The sequence below is a fragment of the Heterodontus francisci genome, chromosome 10, assembly GCF_036365525.1.
Source record: "Heterodontus francisci isolate sHetFra1 chromosome 10, sHetFra1.hap1, whole genome shotgun sequence".
Classification (NCBI taxonomy): Eukaryota; Metazoa; Chordata; class Chondrichthyes; order Heterodontiformes; family Heterodontidae; genus Heterodontus; species Heterodontus francisci.
In genome coordinates this window covers 101,181,679-101,203,777 of record NC_090380.1, presented here as the reverse complement: position 1 = coordinate 101,203,777, position 22,099 = coordinate 101,181,679, and positions in this window count along the sequence as shown.

Here is a 22,099-nt window from a genome sequence, read left to right as displayed (position 1 = left end):
ACACGTACGATGAGCCTCGATCTCACCACTCTTTCGACTCCTCAACTGCCTCTGATTTGTCATGCTGCATGTTTGACATCCAGTACTGGATGAGCAGAAATTCCCTCCAACTACATATTGGGAAGACTGAAGACAATGGCTTCAGTCCCCACCACAAACTCCATTCCCTAGTCACCGACTCCTTCCCTCTCCTTGGCCGCTGTCTGACGCTGAGGATGCAACCTTGGCATCCTGCATGACTGAGACGAGCACCCGACCCCATACCGGGTCCATCACCAAGACTGCCTACTGACACCTCCATAACATGGCTCATCATGGTACCCATTTCAGCTTCCCTGCAGCTGAAACCCTCATCCATGACTTTGTTACCTCTCGACTCTACAATTTTCTCCTGGCCGGCCTTCCATATAATACACCCTCCTCCAAATTCTTCTGCCCATAACCTAACTTGTATCAAGCCCCATTCACCCATCACCTCATGCTTTCTAATCTCGATTGGCTCCCGGTCCAGCAACACATCAATTTTAAAATTATCATCATTGTTTTCAAATACCTCCAAGCCTCACCCCTCCCTATTTTTGTAATCCCATTAAGCCCTACAATGCTCCAAGGTCTCTGCACTCCTCCAAATTTAGCTTCTGCGCATCCCGATTTTAATCACTGCACCTTTGGCAGCCATACCTTCAGCTGTCTGAGGCTTAAACTCAGGAATTCCTTCCCTAAACCTGTTCAACTCTCTTTCTTCCTTTAAGACACTCCTTAAAACCTACTTCTATGACCAAGCTTTTGGTCATCTGTACTAATACCTCCTTATGTAATTCAGTGTCAAATTCTGTTTGGTAACGCTCCCGTGAAGTGCACTTGGATGGTTTACTACATTATAAGGTGCTATATAAATGCAAGTTGTTGTATGAAAAAGGGCTCTTCCAAACCTTGCGTTAGCTGGTGGATGTACCAAACAGGATCTCTGCCTTACTTTTCCAAAGCACCTCTGAATGTATTTGAAACTGTAATAATTGCTCAAATCTAACAACAACTTTCATTTATACAGCACCTCGCACATGCAACAATATTCCGAGGTGCTTCGCGGAGATGTAACCAAACAAATATGGATGCCGAGCCAAAGAAGGTGATATCAGGAGGGATGGTCAAAAGTTTAGTGAAAATTATAGTTTCATGTTTAAATTGGTATTGACTTCATTCACACCCTTTAGCTTCATTTGTTTATGAACACACAACCTAGAACATCTATGAAAATTCATCGCTTGGGCGTAGCATTGTGATGCCATATTTGTTACTTGGCCAGTCTGGCTTTTCTCCTTCCCACATGTTTGACAAACACTTTCTCTAGAAGGCAGAGCCCCTTTAAACATTACCTGCCCTTCCTCATCAGAGTGAGTATTAGCCAAAATATCATTACATTAGAAATATCAGTCACTCACTTGTCCTACCTTCAGTCTGGTGAGATAATGCACCAGGGACTTGTTTACCACGTAAGCCAAATATTCACCCAAGGCCAGGTCAGCTCATTCGATTAAAGCAAAAAGATTTGGCAAGTTCAGCTAATGAATTGCCCGGTGTTAAATTGAACCGTTCACCTTGGCAGGGCTCAGCCAGAATATCAATGATCACATGGAGGCCACACAGAAATGTACAGTGAAAACATTTGACATTTCTTTAGTGTTTCTGGCTTTGCATCAATGAGAAGACGTACTATAACAAAGATGTTTATTTGCCCAAATTGAACGTTGTATAATTGCAACAAGTAAGACTTAAAGTTTAAAAGTTCATTCTGTGGTTTACTATCCATCAGCTTTTTGTTAACATTAAAATTTAATCAGCAGTTGCACACCCGTGAATGAGGCTATATATTAGAGGCCAAGTTTAGATGGACAGCTTCCGGCTAATCATCGGGATCCTTGGAAGGCATTGTGACAGATAATTTAAATAGGATTTAATTGTTCCTCCCCTTTCCAAGCATGGGCTTCCCAACCTGACCAGTTGGCCCTAGGAAATGGGTATGAAAAGGGGTAGTCCTGCCATTTTGCATCTCCACCCTACTTGCCCTCTGTAACATTCTGTGCATTGGAGCTGCCAAACAACTAAAATCCAATGGAGAATGCATAATGAATTTTTACCAGCTGGAATAAGTCAATACCGATTTGTGTGATATACTTATTTAAATATTTTAAAGTTGCTTCGAGCAGCCTTCTTGAGGTTAGCGTGCACATTCAGCCCAGGTGGTATCATCTGGGAGACTTGAATGAAAGAAGACAATCTCATCTTCAGCAGAATAAATGCAGGGTGATTTCTGCTTACACTACTTGCAGTAGCTCAGAACCATACGTATAAAGAAGGTGGTTAAAATTCTATTGCAAATAACAATTCAGAGGAAATTATTCCCAAGGATGAAATTTGCTGTTGGTAACAGCAGTGAAAAGATCATCATGAATACAAGTCAGGAATTCCTATGTTGACAGTTATATTATTGAAAGAAATTTTACATTAAAACACACAAAATAGAATCCTGCTCCTCGAGGGACAAGAATCAAGCCATTAATTGACTACTTTTTCCCAGAAAAAATATAAAGTTGTAAAATATTCAGAGTTCTGTTAAGCCCTGTTAAACCCAGCTGTACAGAACCTTAGTTAGGCCACTCTTAGAATATTGCGTGCAATTCTGGTCGCCACACTACCAGAAGGACATGGAGGCTTTGGAGAGGGTACAGAGGAGGTTTACCAGGATGTTGCCTGGTCTGGAGGGCATTAGCTATGAGGAGAGGTTGGAAAAACTCGGATTGTTTTCACTGGAACAACGGAGGTGGAGGGGCGACATGATAGAGGTTTACAAAGTTATGAGCGGCATGGACAGAGTGGATAGTCAGAAGCTTTTTCCCAGGGTGGAAGAGTCAGTTACTAGGGGACATAGGTTTAAGGTGCGAGGGGCAAAGTTTAGAGGGGATGTGCGAGGCAAGTTTTTTACACAGAGGGTGGTGAGTGCTTGGAACTTGCTGCCAGGGAAGGTGGTGGAAGCAGATACGATAGCGACGTATAACAGACATCTTGACAAAAAGATGAATAGGAAGGGAATAGAGGGATATGGGACCCGGAAGTGCAGAAGGTGTTAGTTTAGGCAGGCATCAAGATCGGCGCAGGCTTGGAGGGCCTGTTCCTGTGCTGTACTGTTCTTTGTTCTTTGTTCATATTGCCCTTGCACCCCTCTGACTGTGTGTGAAAAGTATTGATGGGGAGGGCAGCTGGTTACTACTCCAATTGAGGCAAATACCCGCACTGTCCCTAGTACAAACCAGCAGGCAAACTACACCCACTACCTGGTATGAATGGGCCTGCAAAATTCCGTCTTATCGATAGTCCCTTGAGCAATTTTAATTAGTGCATGTAATAACTTGATTTTAAAGTGTTAAACCTGTTGAATATAAATTTCATGAAGTAATTTTTGTAGGTCAGCTTCTACTTGCTTCATTTTAATTTACATCTGACAAGCCTGCTAATATTCCCAGATTCTTGGTCCTCTGCCATGTATTCCTCCAGTAGCTTGTATTGTTCCCATCCAGACTGGGTAAATTGGAATAAAAACAGAAAGTGTTGGAAATACTCAGCAGGTCAGGCAGCATCTGTGGAGAGAGAAGCAGAGTTAACGTTTCAGGTCAGTGACTTTTCATCAGAACTGGCAAAGTTTAGAAAAGAATTAGGTTTTAAGCAAGTGAAGGGGATGGGGCTGGTTGGTGGGGTAGAGAACAAAAGAGAAGGTGTGTGATCGGGCAGAGGGCAGGAGAGATTAAATAACAAAGCTGTCCTGGGACAAAGGCAAAGAGAGTGTTAATGATTGTGGTGGAAGACAAAATGTTACCTTACTAGTTTTAAATGTTGCTGTGGAGCAATACACCATGTCAAGGTTGCTCATGTCTTGGAAATGGCCGAGCAAGCCACTCAGTTCAAGGGCAATTAGGGACGGGCAATAAATGCTGGCCTCGCCAACAGCGGCCACATCCCATGAAAGAACAAAAAAAATTTTAATTCAAAGTCACTTATCCAGCAATTAAAAAGTGGTAAATAAAACGGCACAGGAGGCTTTTTGTGCTGGAAAAAAAATCAAATAAATAATTAATTTGAAAGACGCAACTTTAAAGTAAGTGTAGTCTATATCAGCTCGAATGGAATCTGTTGACGGTCAGATATTTTTAGTTCGCAACCAAAAGGGAAATCTGTCTGTGTGCTTGACAGCACATCATTACACCACTCTGCACTTGTACATTCAGCCTGGCAAGCAGTTCTCTGTAGGCTCACTGGGCTCCACTCATCCTTCTCCTCAAATGCTCTCCACACTGCTGCATATAACTACTTCCAGTTTCCACTCCTCAGACTCTTTGCTTCGGTCTTTAGTCTGCAACACTTAGCTTCAGCCTGATCAAGCTCCTGGAAATCATCTGGTACCATTCTGCCACTCTTATTCAAGTTGTCTCTAATCTTCTATTATGGAAGCACATTGAAGTAAATACAGCAATGTGATATAGTGGTAATGTCACTGGATTAGTAATCCAGAGGCTCAGGCTAATCCTCTGGGGACATGGGTCCAAATCCCACCATGGCAGCTGATGGAAGATAAATTCAATTAATTAATAAAAATATGGAACTGAAAGCTAGTATCTGTAATGGTGACCATGAAACTATCATCAATTGTTGTAAAAACCCATCTGTTTCACTAATATCCTTTAGGGAAGGAAATCTGCTGTCCTTACCTGGACTGACCAACATGTGACTCCAGACCCACAGCAATGTGGTTGACTCTTAACTACCCTCTGAAATGGCCTAGCAAGCCATTCAGTTGTGTCTGCATTATTTTAAAAAAGGCTTTCTTATTGCAAAAGTAGAATTATAGACCCATATTTTCATGGGTCAAATTATTGGGATAGGCAATCCAACAACTGGGCAGGATACGAGTGACACAAGCTCTTCCCATTAGCTCACCAATCTTGCCTTGGGGACCCAAAATCAACGATAGGACCCCTATTTAGATACTCAAAATGTCTAACATCTATTTCAACTGGGCACACTTCACAGTATACACTCTATCAAAACTTTCCATAATTTTAAAAGCTTCAATTAAATCTCCTCTTAGAATTTTCTTCTCCAGTGAAAATAGTCTAAGTATCTCAAGTTTTTCTCAACTATAATTTCTCATCTCTGACATTGTTCTGATAAATGTAAGCTTTACTTGATCTATGGTTGTAATATCCTTTATTTAATGGAGTCCTGAAAACGCACACAGCTGTGGCCTAACCATTGTTCAAATCTATCATTAACACTTTGCTATTTTACTCTATGTTCCTATTTATAAAACACAGATTCTATTGTTTTTTTTTATGGCTTCATGTATTTTCAACTACCATTCATTTTCATTTTCATTTTCAAGGAATGTTGTTTGAATTCCTTGGTGTCTCTGTTCAGCTTCTTCCGTTGAGTACATGCTCCCATTCCTTGTCTAACCTTTTCAAATGCATCATCTCTCATTTCTCCACATTAATTAGCAGTTGCCACCTGCTTGCCTATTCAGCTGATCTATTGCACAGTTCGGGGTAGGTGGTAGGAGAATGGTGGGGATGTGGTAGAGAATATGGGGTTAATGTCAGATTAGTATAAATGGGTGGTTGTTGGTTGGCACAGCCTTGGTGGGCTGAAGGGCCTGTTTCAGTGCTGCATCTCTAAATAAATAAATAAACATGAACCTCAAGAGAGAAAAGTCTCCTACAGTGAACAAGGTTTAAGAAGAATACTGGGCCCCATAGAAAAGCAAGACTACTTATAAAAGCAGTGAGCTTGAAGCCCAGTAAACAAGAAACCCTTTTGATATTGCCTCAAACCTTTCCATTTTATTTTTCTTCTGCTCTTTTCTGTCTCTATGTGTGTATCACATGTGCATGCTAGCTTGGGCGCATCATATATCTGTAGGCATGAACCATATTAGAGTTTAAGTTTAAGGTTTAATAAATTTCATTTTTCTTCTTTAAATCTAAGAAAGCCTGTTTATGCTCATTTCTTTGCCTTATAATTGGAAAGTGGTGAACAAGGATTCACTAAAGGGGGAGCTCAAAACACAGTGTGTTTAAAATTAAAACCCTGTTACAATAAGACCAGGTGAAGACAATAAAAGACCCCTAGACACCTTTCTCACCTGGTCATAACAAGACCTAAACTACATCTCCCATTTCCTCTCTAGCACTAGTAATGTGGGGTGGGCAATGTCAGTGTTTCTGAGGATGGGAGAGGAAACAAATATGTAATTTGTTTTAATTCTTTCATGGATGTGAGGGTCGCTGGGAAGGCCAGCATTTAATGCCCATCGCGTATTGCCCTTGAGAAGGTTGAAGTGGAGCCCCTGTCAGAACACTATTAACAAGGTGATCTGCACCCTAGGTGTAGGCCTGTGGTTTTCCCTTCAACCAGATGCCCAGGCCACTGGTGCTCACTCACCTTGTGGGTTTATCAAGTTTCTCTTTCTACCTATCCCCATTTAGCTATTTAAACACTGGGGAGGACGGGGGGCTTTTAACCCCAAAAAACAGTCAGATTTGGATTGATTGGGAGATTAAAATGTTAAAAATTTGAATCCTGACCCTAACCTGCATCCAACCCGCAAATTTTAATGGTTTTAACAGAGTTGGGATGGCAACTTAAATATTATAAGGCTGTGTGCTTCATATTTATCCACGATTTTAAGTTTAACGCTGGCTGGCCGTTTCCCAAGCCTCAAGAAACCTGAAAGCTACAGGAAGTCAAGGACTGTTGCATCCCAGGATGTAAGTGCCTTTCCACTTATCTGCTGGATCCAGCGTACAGCCCTCACCAATTCGCCAAGCCCCTGCATTCGGACAGCACCCCTCCAACCCTTCTGATCTCCCCTTGACCTCCTGCATGATCCTCTGTTCTCACTCCTCTGAGGCCTCCAATCTCCCCACCCTGAGGCTGCCATTCTCCTCCCCCACCATATCTCCAGCCTCCTACCCCTCAGGCCTCCAATCTCCACCATGAACCCTGCCATGGATCATGGAGCAAACCCCACCCCCCAAACACCCCCCACCATGGTCAGGGGTCAGACCTATCTGGTCCTGCAGCCTCTTCTCCAGTGGCCCAACCTGCCTGAAAGCCAAGCCGATCAATCAGGCTGCCTTCCAGGAGGAGAAGCTGTCAGTGACATCACCTGCACACTATGGAATTAAAACTCTACAACGTGCAGGGAAACCCCGACTTCCGAATTTCATACAACGCTACCGGCCACCTCCCCCAGTTTCCCCAACCCTACCCGGTGGGTCATAAAGTTAAAATTCCCTGCTCTGTGTCTCATATCTTTTATTTCTTTAACTTTTGTCAATTGGGCTTCCTTTTGCCTCCTGCTAAAATCGCTACTGTCATTTATCCATCCCTTATTCTCCAAACAAGCACTCAACAGGACATTCCATTTCTTTTGCTATATTTGGTGATATCTATGCCACTCAGCAGAAAACTGATGGAATCGGATTGTCCACCTGATTTACTTTCCCTGGCTTCAATGTGCACCGTGCGGGTTAAGTTAAAATTAGCCACTTGTTTCTCTCTCTTTCCCCTTTCTTTCTCTTGTACTGTCCATCTGTAATATCTTTGAGGCCAAAGGAAGGATCTTTATGCAACATTGACTGACTGACTTTTGTTTCTGTACGCTTTCAAACATTGCCTGATCTGCTGAGTATTTCCAGCACTTTTTGTTTCAGTTTACAGATTTCTTGCAACTGCAGTATTTTGCTTCATTTTAATGGTTCCCCTTGCCGTTTGTGAAACCCAACTTCCAGTAAACCCAACCCAATAAATTGTAACATGTGGTCCCTAAGCTTACGTCTGAATCAACCATATATAATTCTGAAAAACCCACTTTTATGCAAATTAGCAATGTTTCTTCTGGTGTCAGATGTGGTTCAATGGTAGCAATGTTGTCTCTGAGTCAGAAATTTGTGTCTTCAAGTCCCAATCCAAAACTTTAAACACATAATCTAGGATGACACATTAGTTAAATACTTTTTTTTGTATTCCTACATGGGATGTGAGCCTCGGATTTGTTGTCCATCCCTAATTGTCCTTGACAACTGAACGGCTTGCTAGGCCATTTCAGAAGGCAGTTAAGAGTCAACCACATTGCTGTGGGTCTAGAGTCACATGTGGGCCAGACCAGCTAAGAAGGGCAGATTTCCTTCTCGAAAGGACATTAGTAAACCAGATGGGTTTTTAAACAATCGATGATAGTTTCATGGCACCAATACTGAGACAAGCTTTCAATTCCAGATTTTATTAAATTAATTAATTTGATTTAAATTCCACCAATGTGTGTTGCACTGTCAATGGGTGCTGTCCTTCCGATGACATATCAAATCAAGCCGGCCCTCTCAGGTGGATGCAAAAGATTCCCTGACAGTACTCAAAGAAGAGTAGAGGATTTCTCCCAGTGTTTCTCCATGGCCAATATTTATCCCTCATCTAACATCACTAAAACAGATCAGCTGGCCATTTTCTCATTGTGAGATCTTGTGTGTGCAAACTGGCTGCCATGTTTGCCTACATTATAACAGTGGCTCTACTTCAAAAGTCCTTAATTGACAGTAAAGTGCTTTGGGATGTCCTGAGGTTGTGAAAAGTGCTCTTGATTGCAAGATTTTTTTCTTTTCCATATTAACCTGTATTCAAATAAAGCATGTTTCAAACATTTTTATTTTATTTTAAGCTTATGTGTTTTATTTTAATCATTCCTGGGATGTGGGCGTCGCTGGCTATGCCAGCATTTAATGCCCATACCTAATTGCCCTTGGAAAGGTGGTAGTGAGCTGCCTTCTTGAACCGCTGCAGTCGATGTGGGGTAGGTACACCCACAGTATTGTTCAGAAGGGAGTTCCAGGATTTTGACCCAGCAACAGTGAAGGAACGCCGATATAGTTCCAAGTCAGGATGGTGTGTGGCTTTGAGGAGAACTTGCAGGTGGTCGTATTCCCATGCATCTGCTGTCCTTGTCCTTCTAGGTGGAAGAGGTCACGGGTTTGGAAGGTGCTGTCTAAGGAGCCTTGGTGCATTACAGCACTGCTGCCACTGTGCGTCGATGTAGATGGGGTGCCAATCAAGCGGGTTGCTTTGTCCTGGATAGTGTCGAGCTTCTTGTGTGTTGTTGGAGCGGCACCCATCTAGGCAAGTGGAGAGTATTCCATCACACCCCTGACTTGTGCCTTGTAGATGGTGGACAGGCTTTGGGGAGTCAGGAGGTGAATTACCGCACCTTCAGCTGTCTAAGCCCCAGGCTCTGGAATTCCTCCCTAAACCTCTTCACCTCACTTTCCTCCTTTATGACACTCCTTAAAACTCCTTTCTGACCAAGCTTTTGGTCATCTGACCTAACATTTCCTTATCTGGCTGGTGTCATACTTTGTTTAATAATGCTCCTCTGAAGCACCTTGGAAGATTTTATTATGTTAAAGGTGCTATATAGATATAAGTTGCTGCTGTTGTTGTTGACTGGAGGGCACTTTTAACACTGGAATTCTGCAATTCAATTTTTTTTCTCGAATCACCTCAGCCCCACTAAATGCTCATGTAGATTATAAGTATCAGCAGATGGAGGAATGTGTTGATTAGTTAATTACCAGGAATAGGTGTCAAGAATTTAATTCTGCGGGACCAGACCTACCAAAGCTCTTGTTGGTACAAGTTTATTATTGTGAACCTCATCTATCTTTCAGATGTGCTGTGGTCACCTCACAGTTGCCCTTGTGTTGGAGTTCCAACTGTTCCATATTACAATGGATAGCATATCTGTGTTTGCTCCACCCAATGCTGTGTTATGGCCACAGATCACAATTCAGATCAGATCTGTGTAAACAACTGAACTCAAAACAGCTCGAATCCCTCTCCCCTTCCCCATCCCTCTTTACCATGTCACAAGGCACTTTCTACATTGCTTTTAGTGGTTTGGCAAGTCAATGACAGAAATCAAAAAGCATTCAGTGGGCTAAATCTATACACGCAAACTGAATTCAATGAATGTAGAAAAGCAGGTGGATAGAACATTGTGTAAGAACGTTAAGTACTGCTGTCTTTTAAGGGAGGTGCTCACATTTAGCTGAATACTGAGAAGGCAGAAAATATAGCTGGTTTCAACCTGTTACTGGCACAAGGATTATTTAGAAACATGCTGGTACTTATTCAAATATGAAATTGCAATGTTGTTTGTGTTCAAATATTAAACACAGCTTACAAAAATCTGATCACAAATCTCATATTGCAAATCTCAATGACGAACCCATCACCAGAAATCGCGGTTAAAATGAACAGTTAATAGTTCTGGTGAACGGTCATCGACCTCACATGTTGGGTGGACTTTTAAAATGATAGTCCAAGCTGGAACGGCGGGACCCACGGTGGGTTGGGAACCCGTTGGAATCTGGAGTGGGCTTTGCCCTAGCTCTTTATCTCAGCCACGGCATTATCATCAAGCTTCCAGGTTTCTTGACCAATCAGAGAGGGCGGGATGATGTCTTGTATCTCTCAAAGGAAGGATTTCTAATTTAAGGAATCCCAGCAGAGGTCAGAATGGATGGACTATACATGGATTCCGGAGTTTTCAGCACCACAGGAATGGAGAGGAGACCTGGGTCTCTTACTCTTACCTGGAGGTCCTGCTGCAAGATCTGAGGGATTGAGTGAGGTGATGTTTCCCAAGGACAGGAGGAAGAGGCCTATCTCTCAAACCAAGTAGGCGTGTTTGGAAGTGGCCGAGGAAGCCAACAGCAAGGGTGTGGTCCTGCAACCTGGAGACAGTGTGCAAAGAGGATCCAGGACCTCAGGAGGGCAGTTAAGGTGAGTGATGTAACACTTCCAGGCACCAAGCCTCATATTCTGACTTTCCCAGTATTCTCCTGCACAGCATTCCTCAGGACAGCATACCTTGCAGCTCCACTCATTCCTCTCTCAAGGCAACTCCTCACATCCCCATCTGAACAGTCAACACTCACACTCACCCTCATCTTTGTGCCATCTCACACCTATGACAAACAGCCACCCAACCACAAATGTTGTCCTTCCCTGCCCTCCACACAGTCAATTTGTCACACGCGCAACTCTCTGCTTTCTCTCCTTGCAGGAGAAGAGATCACTCTAGGGAGAGGTAGAGAACCAAAGTGGGGGCGGGGTGAGGGGTGGTGGCCTTCCAGTCACAGGCACCTTGACGGTTACTGGCAATACATGTCCACCTGCTCCATTGAGAAGGAGGTCTTGTTCCAGGAGCTGCAGATGTCAGCAGAGACCTGCCATGAGAGCCTGAGCCTCTCTGAGGGACTAGGGCTCAGACATGTCGAGACAGCCAATCCCCCGTCTGGAGACAGTATCAACTGTGGCTCAGTGGGTAGCACTCTCACCTCTCGTTCTTCAGGTTCAAGTCCCACTCCAAAGCTGGAGTACTAAAATCGAAGCTGACACTCCAGTGCAGTACTGAGGGAGTACTACACTGTTGCAGGTGCCATCATTTGGATGAGATGTTAAACTGAGTCACCAGCTGTTTGCTTGAGTGGATATAAAAGATCCTATGGCAGTGTTTCGAAGAAGAGAAAGGGAGTTATTGGTGTCCTGGCCAATATTTACCCCTCAATCAACATCACAAAAGAACAGATTATCTAGTCATTATCACATTGCTGTTTCTGGGAGTTTGCTGTGCACAATTGACTGCCGCTTTTCCTACAGAATAACAGTGACTGCACTTCAAAAGTACTTCATTGACATTAAAGTGCTTTGAGATGTCCAGTGGTCATGTAAAGTGCTATATAAATGTTAGTCTTTCTTTCTTTTAGAGTCTATGTTGGTGTGGGGAGTGGGGGGGGTGGGGGGAGGGGAGGTGGTCTAACCTCCTTCTAGCTGGATCTCTGTCCATCACCTCTCTCTTGTGGAGCAACATGTGTTGCCTCTGTGTTGCAAATGTGAAGAGGGATTCCTTTATTGAGAAAGTGTGCTTATAATCTCAGTACAGGATGTTGGCAGAGATTGCAGTTGTCAGAGAAGACAGCTAATGCTGCTGCTGGTGTTGCTCCTGGTGTTGTTGGTGTTGCTGCTCCCCTTGTTCCTCATCAGATGTCCAAGGTGGAGCTGCTGCATAAGCTGCTTCCATGCCGCAGTGAAGGCTGACAGCAGGAAGTGCAGATGAAGGTAAGTGACGTGCAAGACAGGTTTGAAATCACCTGTCAAGCAGTAAGAGCACACTCTCAGAAAAAGTACTGTCAGCATTAGCCTCTCACTTAGGCAGGGCTGCGGCTCTTCAGTTTTGTGCTTTAAAAGCTTCCCAGCCTGTCAGTTTCACTGTGCTTTTGCCTGGTTGATCCTAGCGCATTTCACACAGTTTGTGAAACCTGAGCTCTGGTTGTTAGAGCCAGAACTCTGGATTAAAACAAGAATCAAATGATTAAATTAATTATTTAAATGATTTACCCGACTGCTCCACGCAGGTTCATCACTCGCCTTTGATCCTGCCCTGTGAAACCAATGTGGGCAGGATCAAGTTTGGTTTCTGACATGATGCCACTTGTCGGGGCTTTAACCCAACGCCCATACCTAAAACCAACACCACCCCGCACCTGGACATCTTTTTCCCAATCCAGTATCTGCCTCTCTTTTAGTGACAGTACACGTATGACAGCCATTCACTTGTCACACCACCATAGGATGTTAAGAGATTGGGAACACCTTCATAATCTCCCACATGATGATTTGATGCCAAAATAGTGCAATGACCATGGATGCTGTGATTACATAAAGACAATTTTACAATGAAGTAAATGGAAAAAATAGACAATTATTTTAAAAACTGGACATTTTGGAAAATCTTCACTCCAAAAATAGATCATCTAATCCAAAATTCGACAACTGGTTACCTCAGGTCAAGTCTCTCCTGTACATTGGAAACTTCAGTCACATTTTTTTTGATTTAATTGCTCAATTAGTACTATAGCAGCGATTTGAAATCATCTTCCACATCATATCTGTTCGGAGATGCATGATGTTTGAATGTTCTAATGGTGAGTTAATAAACATCAGTTTGGATGTGTCCCTGTGGTCTGGAGGACAGACATTTTTTTCTTTTGATTCACACTTGAAGTAAATTTCAGGGAAAAATGCATTTTCTCCCTTTCCCTTTCTGTGTTTTTCTATTTCGCATCTACTTGCAGCCACTTGGCAAATTCATCCGAAAACAAGTGTCAGTTTTCACATGTAGGCTAACGACACCCAGCTCTACCTCACCACCACCTCTATCAACCCCTCCAATGTCACTAATTTATCGGACTGCTTGTCCGACATCCAGTACTGGATGAGCAGAAATGTCTTTCAATTAAATATTGGGAAGACTGAAGCCATTGTCTTCGGTCCCTGCTACAAACTCTGCTCCCTAAACACTGACATCATCCCGCTCCCTAGCAACTATCTGAGGCTGAACCAGACTAATCACAACCTTGGTGTCATATTTGTCTCCAAGATGAGCTTCCAACCACATATCCACGTCATCAATAAGGCCATCAAGTTCCAGCTCTGTAACAATGTCCAACTTCGTCCTGCCTCAACTCATCTGCTGCTGAAAATGTTCATTCTTGCCTTTCTTACCTCTAGAGTTGACTCCTGGCCGGCCTCCCACATTCTTACCTTGGTAAATGAGGTCATCCAAAACCCTGCTACCCATGTCCTAAATCACACCATGCCCCATTTACCCATCACCCCTGTGCTCGTTGACCAACATTGGCTCCCGGTTAAGCAGCACTTCGATTTTAAAATTCTCACCCTCCATGGCTTCGCCCCTCCCTATTTCAGTATCTCCTCCAGCGCCCCCCCCCCCCCCCCAAAGATATCTGCACTCCTCAAATTCTGGACTCTTGAGCATCCCAGATTTTAATTGCTCCAGCACTGGTGACATTGCCTTCAGCTGCCTGGTCCTTAAGCTCTGGAATTCACTCGCTAAACTTCTCTGCCTTTCGTCCTTCAAAATGCTCTTTAAAACTAACGCTTTGACCAAGCTTGCCAATTGACCTAACATCATCTTATTTGCTTTATTTTGCTTTATAGTGCTATGAAGCGTCTTGGGATGCATTTTCATGTTAAAGGGGATATACAATTACAAGTTGTTGTTGTTGTTACACTGCAGATTTGTAATGTGCTCTGGATGTTCCCTCAGCAAGAACTGGATATCATCCTCAGTGCTCAGAGGTTAAGTCCATTGCTGATCATTTGCAGTCCTTCCACCAATCACCCACAAGCGTGGCCGTAAATTAGTCTAGGCCTGGATAGGTCACATCCCAACAGTGCCTAGGAGATTTGTCTGGCCTTGTTGGCTTGGACCCTCAACTCTGATCAAACCAGATGATTGATGCAGTAGGGGGAGTGAACAACCTATGCTGGAGTTTCTATGCTATAATTATAGGACCTAGAGTAAGACATATGGTCCCTCAAACCTGCTCCACAATGCAATAAGATCATGACTGATCAACTGCAACAACTGCATTTTCCCACCTTATCCCCATATTCCTTGATTCCGTTAACACCAAAAAAATCTAGCGATCTCAGTCTTAAATATACTCATTCAACTGAGCATCCACAGCTCTCTGGGGTAGAGAATTCCACAACCCACTTGAGTAACGAAATTTCTCCTCATCTCAATCCTAAGTGGCCAACCCCTTATCCTGACACTTTGGTCCCTAGTTCTAGACTCTCCAGCCAGCCTCTCGGAGGACTGACGTAGCATCGACAGCTGATAACTCTGGTGAGACAAGATGTTCCAGGCTCCCTAGCACAAGAAATGGGCCCATGGGGGCTCAAGCTATAAGCAAGCGTGGACCTCCAATGAGGAGAAAGATTTTGACTACCTTTATGAGCGCCCTTATAAAGTTAGCGCTATGTAAAAGTCAAGTAGTCTTCCCAAAGGAGGCTCCAGAACTTCCCTCGCTCCCAGATTCATGAACTGAGCAGCAGTTACCAGACTTCCGAGAAGCTTGGTGCATACAAGCAAACAAAATACCCCCCTAGAAGTGCAGATGTCTGACCATGTGTTAGTGCATTGACTAGGTCAATGTTAGGGGTCACCAGAGGGCACATTCTCGCACTTATGTTGGGAAGCATGGCCCATGGGTTTTCAGCCCCTCCATTTCTTAAGCCATACCAACTAGGAAGGACTCATGTGTGATTCCCCAGTCTGTGCTGAGTTATCTGATGCTGGCCTGGGCAGCAATAGGGGTGTTATAAATGGCCACAACACTCCTTGGTTAGGGAGAGATAACTGACCATTGTTCCCACTCTTGATTGCCACACAGCAAGCTCTAATGGAACAGCCATGTGTGGATGGTCGGTGAAGACAAATGCTTGGCTGTGATGCCCTCTATAGATGGATAGCCCATAATCATTCATTGCCAAGGCTCATGCATGAACAATAGCCACTTGAAGGAGACACCAGAGGGTATCTGGCACTCATGGAACTGTACTCCAGTGAAGGGGTTAATGTCTTCAGGAGAAAAGGCAAGGGAAAAACACTGGAGGCACAAACAAGGACTGATCATAAATGTAGGATATAAATTATACCAAAGTAAAGAAAAAGCTTTCATTCATTTATGCTCTATCTGGACTATGATCGATTTGAATCCATTACGTTCAAAAGATTTAATGCAGGAATTTAACATGGAACACTGAAAAGTCATGACAGTGAGGTAGCAAAACCCTGACACCCACCACTGTAGCACTCCAATTTTCATTTGACCTAAAATCTAGTCACAAGTCTGCAGTGTTGTTGTCAAACATGTCCTTATATATTACATAAATGAAACACAAATATGGTTCACTATTATCCAAATAGATCCTGTCATCTTGTTATAGACTGTTAGTAAACAAAGAAACTTGTTTTGATACCTTCCCACTCGTCCCTTGGAGAATGGTGTGAAATAGTGGATGTGTTCCCAGTCTGAAAGGCCGTGATGTGAATGCTCCTTCCAATTCCACCTGTATACATCAGATGAGTTTTATGGTCTCCCACAAACATTGATGGGGGAAAGAACAAGCAGATTCACCAGATATGAGTATCCTGCTGCACATCAACCCAGAATTCAGAGCCAGAGCTCTCGTGTCCACTTGCTGGGACTGTCTGGATCAAGGTTCGAACCCTGAACTTGTTGACTTGGCAACATTACCAAAGGCAGGCTCCAACAAAAGAACCCTAAAACTAGTATAAGTTGTTGTTTTCCCTTACATTGGTTATTCTTGCAGATTGTCCTGATGAGTGCAAGACGAAAAGCTTCGACAACATGTTTCTATTTTCAGCAATACTCTAGTACTGAAACATTGTACTTTGAAAAGTCTATTTATTCCTTTTGTAAAGTTTTGTTAATGGGGCTGGGGCATGTACATTTGGAGCTTGCTGATGGAGGACTTTGGTCTTCTGAATGTTGAGTGTAAGTCCCATCTTCTCATATGCTTCAGTAAATATGTCAACGATTATCTGAAGATCAGTTTCCGACACAGCACTTACTGCAGCGTCATCAGTGTATTGGAGCTCAATGACTGAAGTCAGGGTGGTCTTAGTTTTTGGTTGGAGTCGCCTGAGATTAAATAGTTTACTGTCCATTCGATAAATAAGCTGCACTCCAGCAGGGAGCTTGTCTCCAGTCAGATAGAGCATGGCTGCTAGGAAACCGAAAAAAGTGTTGGGGCAATGACAGAACCTTGTTTAGCTCCTGTCTTAACCATAAAGGGGTTTGTAAAAGATCCGTTGCTAAGGATCACTGCTCACATATCAACATGAAGCAGGCGAAGGATGGTGATGAATTTTGGAAAACATTCATACTCGACAGAATCTTCCAGAGTGCCTCCCAATTTACAGAGTTGAAGATCTCCATCAGCAAGCTCCAAATACACACCCCCCACCGCCATCATTTAGGATTCATGAAGAGTGCCTGGTAAATGTGGAATACTTCCAGTATCTTGGAAGTTATCTTTCACAGAAGGTTGACATTTCCAAGAAATCCAGCATCACCTGAAATCTGCTGGTGCAGCCTTTGGCCACCTGAGGAAGTTAGTGTTTGAAGATTGCAACATCAAAACTGAAACAAAGCTCATGGTCTACTATGCAGTCGTGATTCCTACCTTGCAGTACAGGACTGAAATATGGACAATGCACAGGAGGCACCACAAAGCACAGGAGTCATTTCATCAACACTACATGCGGAAGATCCTACATATCAAGTGGGAGGACAGGTGCACCAACATCAGTGTTCTCTCACAAGCAGGCACCACAAGCATTGTGGCTATGATTATGTGTCATCAGCTTCGTTCGGTTGGACATGTAGAATTAGAATTAGAATATTACAGCGCAGTACAGACCCTTCGGCCCTCGATGTTGCGCCGATCATCTGACCTACACTATTCCATTTACATCCATATGTCTATCCAATGACCACTTAAATGCCCTTAAAGTTGGCGAGTCTACTACTGTTGCAGGCAGGGCGTTCCACGCCCCTACTACTCTCTGCGTAAAGAAACTACCTCTGACATCTGTCCTATATCTTTCACCCCTCAACTTAAAGCTATGTCCCCTCGTGTTTGCCATCCTCATCCGAGGAAAAAGACTCTCACTATCCACCCTATCTAACCCTCTGATTATCTTGTATGTCTCTATTAAGTCACCTCTCCTCCTCCTTCTCTCTAACGAAAACAACCCCAAGTCCCTCAGCCTTTCCTCGTAAGACCTTCCTTCCATACCAGGCAACATCCTAGTAAATCTCCTCTGCACCCTTTCCAAAGCTTCGACATCCTTCCTATAATGCGGTGACCAGAACTGCACGCAATACTCCAGGTGCGGCCTCACCAGAGTTTTGTACAGCTGCATCATGACCCCGTGGCTCTGAAACTCGATCCCCCTACTAATAAAGGCTAACACACCATATGCCTTCTTAACAGCCCTATTAACCTGGGTAGCAACTTTCAGGGATTTATGTACCTGGATACCAAGATCTCTCTGCTCATCTACACTACCAAGAATCTTCCCATTAGCCCAGTACTCTGCATTGCTGTTCCTCCTTCCAAAGTGAATCACCTCACACTTCTCCGCATTAAACTCCATTTGCCATCTCTCAGCCCAGCTCTGCAGCCTATCTATGTCCCTCTGTACCCTACAACACCCTTCGACACTATCCACAACTCCACCGACCTTCGTGTCATCCGCAAATTTACTAACCCACCCTTCTACACCCTCATCCAGGTCGTTTATAAAAATGACAAACAGCAGTGGCCCCAAAACAGAACCTTGCGGTACACCACTAGTAACTAAACTCCAGGATGAACATTTGCCATCAACCACCACCCTCTGTCTTCTTTCAGCTAGCCAATTTCTGATCCAAAGCTCTAAATCACCTTCAACCCCATACTTGCGTATTTTCTGCAATAGCCTACCGTGGGGAACCTTATCAAACGCCTTACTGAAATCCATATACACCACATCCACGGCTTTACCCTCATCCACCTGTTTGGTCACCTTCTCGAAAAACTCAATAAGGTTTGTGAGGCACGACCTACCTTTCACAAAACCGTGCTGACTATCGCAAATGAACTTATTCTTTTCAAGATGATTATAAATCCAGTTTGGATGTCAGATACCAGGCTCCCAAAGCAGGTCTTCTTCTCAGCTCAGTCAGGGCTGACACACCAGAGGAAGACAGAAGAAACCCTTCAAGGATGTGCTGAAAGGCAACATGAAGAAATGCATCATTGACCTCAACTCCTGGGAGATTATCGCCCTGGACTGAACCAGATGGAGGTAGAGCCTATGGGAAGGATCCCAGCATTTTGAAGAGAGATTGGGGAAACTGCGCCTGTATTCTCTAGTGTTTCAAAGGATGAGAGGTGATCTCATTGAAACCTACAAAATACTTAAAGGGACAGACAGGGTAGATGCCGCTAAGATGTTTCCCCTGGTTGGAGAGTCTAGAACAAGGGGACACAATTTCAAAATAAGAGGGAAACCACTTAGGACAGAGATGAGGAGAAATTTCTTTACACAGGGGATTGTGAATCTTTGGAATTCTCTACCTCAGAGGGCTGTGGAAGCTCAGTCAGTGAGTATGTTTAAAGCAGAGATAGACAGATTTCTAAATACCAATGACATGAAGGGATATGGGGATAGTGTGGGGAAAAAGCATTGAAGTGGATGATCAGCCATGATCGTACTGAATGGCGGAGCAGGCTCGATGGGCTGAATGGCCTACTCCTGCTCCTATGTTCCTATGATAAACACAATTACAAATAAAGAGTGCCCTTCAGTTCCTCTAATAAAGAGAATCTCTTAAATTCACATATATCTGTATCTCAGTCTATCACTGTTAATTCTGATTCAGCTCTGACAAGATAATTATTCACAAAAAACTTTTCTGCAAAAAATTGAGCAGTTGTTCCTTCATGTATTATTCCATTACAAAATGTTTAGTCACTATCTGTACGATTGTACTCCAGATAACCAATTTGTTAAGGAATCAGACAGTTCATCATAGATTAAGGTTTATTAAAGCTATCCATTACATTGTATTTACTAACTGTTGTATATGGGTCAGCAGGTTCATATTTCTGACAGTATCACTCAGCCCTATTTCATGACAAACTTACAGTGCTGACTTCTTGAGATTCCTTGGATTTTCTTGCCTGTTTTCCCCTTGATACAAGTTTTGGAATTATGTGATTCCAAATGGATAGCAGCAGAATTGTGACATTTATATAGAAGTAAAAGCCTAGCAAGTTTCAACATGTGTTGTGTCCCAAGTGAAAGTCATGCATGCCAGAAATCAAGGCATTCCCTACTTGACTTTTTCCATTTTAAATCCTAGCCGCTAGGTTACTTTAAAACAAAAGATTAAAGGCATGGAGCAGCAGTGATCAACCTTATCACTTGGGAGGGCCACATTACAATTTTTGACTTGTATGTTCATAAAGACATTAAAAATGTATTTTACTATGAATCAAAACAACAAATGTACATTTTTGTGAAGAAGCTTTAAATGAGAAGACTTAATTTATTGACTTACCTTTCTCAACACTATATTGGACACTAATTTAGTGAGATACCTGGCTTTGCATTTACTTGCACAAGTAGTTACTGTCTGCCTGCACACTTGTTGCAGCAATGTAGAGTATTCCGGATAGGTGTTCATCAGTCAGGAGTGATCTTGACTGGTCTCTCTCCCTCCTTTATGTGTTCCCCCTCTTTGTGTCATGTCCCACCCCTGTGTCATCCCCCCCCCCCCCTCTGTGATGTCCTCCCTGTCTGTGTCATCCTTGCTCTCTCTGTCCTTCTCTCTCCTTCTCTGTCCCCTCTCTCTCTCTGTCCGTCCTCTCTCTCTGCCCCCCCCCCATTCTCTATGCCCCTACCTGTTCCCTCTTTCTCTAAGTCCCTGTCTCCCTTTGTCCCCTCTCTCTCTCTCTGTACCCCCCTCTCTGTCCCCCTTTTCTCTCTCTCTGTCCTCTCTCTCTGTCCACCCTCCCCCACCCCATCCCCTTCTCTCTCTCTGATAGTTGCTAAGAGCGTGAACTGACAGCTTTATGGCTGGCCATTATATTGTCCTTTTGATCCAGCCATGCATCAGGGAAGGTTCTGGTCAGACTGGCTAAGTCACAAATCCAACCTTGGACTTGCTACGCACATAGGAAATTTGCACATAGCGACACGGGCTAGTGAAAAGGACATTTGAGATTCGTATCAGGAAGTTCTTCTTTTCACTCAAAGAGTGATCAATGAATGGAATGGGCTTCCAGGAAGAGTCGGAATCTAGAATTTAAAAAACGACAGTTTAATGCTGAAATGGAAGTTTTGGCGGGGGTGGGGGGGGGGTGGAGCTTTGAGATCTCTCTGGACAGATAAATTAAGACACAACAAATTGCCTTTTGCATCCGTAATTATCTTGTAATCTTATGAACCATATTAGTAATATAATTTTCACTGGAGCACTATTCTAGGGATTCATCCATGCCCCACTGGCAATTTTTCATGTGTGAACTTACACAATCTACTGTACAGCTGAACGTGATCCTGTCCTGGTCTGCCAAGCATATGTAAGCACTTTCAATCAGAGATCACTGAATAACAAATTGGACCTGGCTATCCTGACTAATTCCCTTCCCTTTTCAAGTCCAGTGAATCTCCACTGATATCCTTGGAGGGTGTAGTGAGCTTACTCAGGAAAGCCCAGGAATTGAATCTGGAGCTTTTCTGGGGGCTAGTTCATGTCCCTACAAGAGCAGTGTATTTACCAACTTACTCATTAGGGAATTCTTCCCTTATTGTCAAAAACATGTAAAGGCAATGTTCCTGCTGCAGCTCATAGAGTAATATGGATGCGTTTATTCTGTTTTGTATTTTTTCCTGTTAATTTTATGAACTTTCTCTAGTTCTCTTACTCTCCACATTCTTGTCTGTTCTCAGTGTACTACACGTGATTTTAGTTCATTCATTTTTGTGTTATTTTAATCAATTCTTTATTGCTGACAACATGTAATATTCATCGTCAGATAGATTCCATCTGTTTTCAGTGCATGTTTTAACTTTGGTTGCAAGCTCCCCCAACGGTCAAAAGCAGTAGTGTAACTGATGTAAAAGCAGTGTGTAGCTGAACCATGTAGAGTAGAGTACTGTAGGTTTGACTCCAGGTATGTAGCAGCTCCCTAATCTACAGTGGGGACAGCAGGAAACACACTACAAATGGCCTCAATGGCAATAGAGAGGAAAAAAAATCAACCAGGATTCCCATTCCTGCCCACGATCCAATGATACCTGCTGGAAGGTGGCCATTGGTTGAGGTCCAAATCAAGATTGGCTATGATGCCGCCATATATAGCATAACTCATTGCCTAAGATTGCACATGAAGACCCTGATTTAAGCAAAGTGCCAGACTGTGACAGACAGTTTGTCAATAGCATCTGACCGGAACCAGTTAAAAAATAGTGTCAGGAGATGAGGAGGGGAGAAAACTAGAAAACAAAACATTGTTGCAACGCTCACCATTTGAAACTTCT